Raw genomic sequence first — 3,793 nt, 5'->3', positions numbered from 1 at the left:
GACCAATTACGTTGTATTGTGACAGCAGCAGGGCTATTGTTCAAGCAAAGGAACCAATATCTCATCAGAAGTCCAAGCACGTCCTTCGAAAGTATCATGTGATACGGGAGATCATTGACAGAGGTGTTGCCATAGCAAAGGTGGCTTCAGCAGATAACGTGGCAGACCCTTTCACAAAGTCCCTTAGTCAAAAAGTGTTTGACAAGCATGTAGAGGGAATGTGTCTTAGATATATGCACGACTAGATCTAAAGGCAGTGAGAAATTACTTTAAATTCCAGTGTACCTTGCATTTATCATTAGTAAATGATTATTTTATGACAACTTTGGGGGCTATTTTGTTAATATGTGAGATGTGCTTGTTTTTACACATATAAGTCCTTATGGAGCAAAGTAGGAATACTATGCTCAAGGATTCAAAGATCCTAGGGAGCAGGGATATACGGAATTCCGGTTCTTAGCAAACCTTAAAAGTTCCTGGTTGGGGTGGAGATTGGACATCTCCTCCTATACACAACTAGCACCAGTCTTGCTGATATGCACGTGTTATGGGGTGACTTATCTCAGTCACTTAGGTAGTGGACCCTAATCAAGAAGCGTGGGAGCGGCGATTGGGATCGCTCTCTGAATTGGATCTTATTGGAATAGCCTGTGGACAGGAGATAGTAAGGTTATTCCACCAGACAGGACCCTTTACATGTCCTTTGACCTGGGGGATCTTTTTTGGTCTGTAGGCCCATCCTGTTATCTTGGTCCATTTTACAATGGTTCTCTTAGGAATCATTTGAGGGTGGTATTGGAATCGTTGACAAACCTGTGAGACTAATAGTAATACCCGATAAGGAATTCTTTGCCTCATATACATGAGGGTACCATCTACAGTTTTGGTCAGAGCAGTAGGCCTATAAAATACCTGGCCAGGTGGATTTGATAAATGTTTTACGAAAATATTTTGAATGTTTTTAGCAAATGCATTTGCGGGCCTAAGCTGCTTGACTGAAAGGTATACCTAGAGTGGGCCCAAGCGGTATGTATGTCACCCCCCGTAGGACTCAACTCAGTAGATGGAGAACAGAGAAAGGACTTCCACATATTGGATGTGATTAGGGGTAAAATGATTTAACGGTCATCTTCAGGGTTACGTCTCAATGGAGGCCACTGACTCAATGCGGTTGTGTTTTTTGAACTACGGAAAAGAATCGCAGTGGGACCCTTTATTGGGTTCTGCAGGATCGACCGTTGAATCCCTGCAACGATCCAACTCACAACTCGAGTGACCAATCGTATCTATTAGATATGGTCCCGTATTTATTTGATTGCATAGATAAACTTGTTTTAATACAAAGGGAATTGATATCATAGTGTATGTACACTATGGGACATATTTGGAATACCAAATTGGTTAAGTGTTAACCGAAAGGGGTATTATAGGATGGAGCTTTATTCTCATTGGATGGGAATCATTTATTTTATTGGAAGAATTAAATAAATATTTGAATTTAACCCTATTGGACAAAATTACATGTTAAGGGCAAGTGAGAGATTGTTAGATAAAGTGCCCTAAACGATTGAATTTTGTCCCATATGATTTTCTATTTATTTCAAAATGTTTGAATTAGTTTTGTTGTTTAAATGATTATATAATATTTTATAGAAAACTAGTTAAAAAGGGAAACTAGTAAAGAGATGTAGCTAAGGTGGGAAATTTTTGGAGAATTAACTGGTATCCACTTTTGGTGGACCCCACACCACAACACAACACATGTTTTCTTAAAGAAAGAGAACGTCTGACTCTATGTTGAACGTGTGATGTTTGCAAAATTGTTTTTACAAATTTCTCCCAACTTTAAGATAAAGTTCAAATTGAGAGTTTTCAGGAAATTGTATTTCTATAAAACCCAAAGTATCGTTGGACGTTTGACATACTTTTTCAATTTGAAAAATTTCTTGTTCTCCCCTTAGCAAAACGTCCATATCTCTCTCTCTCTCTCTCTCTCTTAGCCTTCTCAAGTTCAGAACCTAGTTTTCATAAAAGACTACAACTTGAGATCAAAAGCTCCATCTAATATCTTAAATTCGCATCTCTAGAACTGATTTAGATCAGCTCTTAATGTAGAATAAAAGTTATTCTATCCCTTTGCGCAAAATCAACGGATCCCATCGGATTAACCTTGCGGTGTTTGTGAAGAAGGGTTCGTTCGTGACGATTCGGGGAGTAGATCAAGCAGATGATCTTCTTCGTGGTAACTTCTACAAAGGTATATTTTTATCTGTTTATTTTATTACCAAAATATAATCTAGTTCCTAGAAATTCTAGGCTAAGGGCAAAATTGAAAAATAATTATTATACTATACGATTAGATCAATTTCGCATAGCGATTTTGCCCGGGGGTTATACGACCCTTCTAACACAAATATCATACGGTGTGAATTGAGTGGCATTACCGATGGGAGTCCCTTGTGCAAAGAGGGCCGCCATGTGTAAAGAGGGTTTTATTATGTTTATCTCAAAGCATGATGTGGGTGGCATTACTAAATGACAGGAGTACAAAGCTTATCAAAGAAAATCTTTATCTTACGAGGCATCACAAAGATGGGTGGGAATATCAAAAGGCAAGCAGTATCAAAAGAAAAAGGTATTTTTGATCTTATCCTTTTCACAAGACGTGTCGATGGAAGCGGAGAGGGTAACGTCGATTCAGTAATCCATCCCCGAAAAAATAGCAGCAGATGGATTCGAGGGCCGCACGGAACCGATGAACTCACCAGAATATTCTCCTGCCAGGGATGTTGGAATTTGGCGCTTCCGAGAGAATCGATCTGTAACGGCCTCAATGGGCCATGATGGGTCTTTTATTTCTCTTGGAGTCTTAGTTACAGTTAAGATATTTGAATAAAGCCATTTAAAAAAAAAGGATATTTGAATAAAGGATAAGCTATGCTATCTTATCCTAGTTAGTAGAGATGTGGCAGTAGGAGTGTTATCTTTTCCTTGTTTGTAGGGATGCCAATGAGCATCGTTAATTTATCCTCGTTGTAGTTCTTTTGAAAGTTAAGCAATAGAAATTAATTCAGAACTCTGCGTGGTTTTCATGTAGGAGATTAATCCTCTCTAAAGGATTTTCTGGTACAAAGGTGAATCCTCACATCATAAAGATGATGATAAACAAATGAATATTCAGTTGAGAGTTCTGTTTCTTGTGTATTATCTTTCTCGTAAAGAGCTTACATGATATGTTATATAAAAAGAGAATTCCTATCTAAAACAGTCACAACTAACAGATCTCTTGGATAACAACTGGCACACTTGGGATATAGATGGATGAATCCAATCATAACTATTGTTGTGGCAAATGGATTAGGATTAGAGCAGTTGTAGATATCCGGAATATCTCTACGGATTATCTTCCGTAACACGGCCCCGCAAACAAAACTCACTAGTGGTGAGTTGACGTTTGGACCGAAGATCATCAAAGGTTGCAGATGGTAGTGCCTTCGTCATAATATCAACAATTTGATCCTTTGTAGATATGTACTGCACCACAAGGAGTTCCTTCGCTGCTCGATCACGGACAAAATGGAAATCAATTTCCACATGTTTCATGCGGCCATGAAAAATAGGATTCGCAGTTAGGTAGGTGGCACCAACATTGTCACACCAGAGGAGTGGTGGAGTGGGAAGTGAGATTCCTAATTCTGAGAGAAGAGCTTGAACCCAAATGAGCTTTGCGGCAGTGTTTGCTACAGAGCGATATTCTGCTTTCGTACTTGAGCGGGCTACGGTTCGTTGTTTG

General features: G+C 39.0%; 1 long non-coding RNA gene across 1 annotated transcript; it reads left to right on the top strand.

Annotated features, from left to right (window-relative positions):
- The first annotated feature begins 1,943 nt into the window (after nt 1–1,943).
- LOC143878461 (uncharacterized) lies at nt 1,944–3,191 on the top strand. Its single transcript, XR_013250974.1, has 2 exons — nt 1,944–2,257; nt 2,543–3,191. It is a non-coding gene; the product is annotated as an uncharacterized LOC143878461 (long non-coding RNA).
- Nucleotides 3,192–3,793: the final 602 nt, after the last annotated feature.

Source organism: Tasmannia lanceolata, unplaced genomic scaffold (assembly GCF_043159265.1).
Source record: "Tasmannia lanceolata isolate RefF3 unplaced genomic scaffold, GAP_Taslan_0.1 ptg000006l, whole genome shotgun sequence".
Taxonomy (NCBI): domain Eukaryota; kingdom Viridiplantae; phylum Streptophyta; class Magnoliopsida; order Canellales; family Winteraceae; genus Tasmannia; species Tasmannia lanceolata.
The sequence above is the reverse complement of the archived record's forward strand: the minus strand, read 5'-3'. Positions and strand labels throughout refer to the sequence as shown.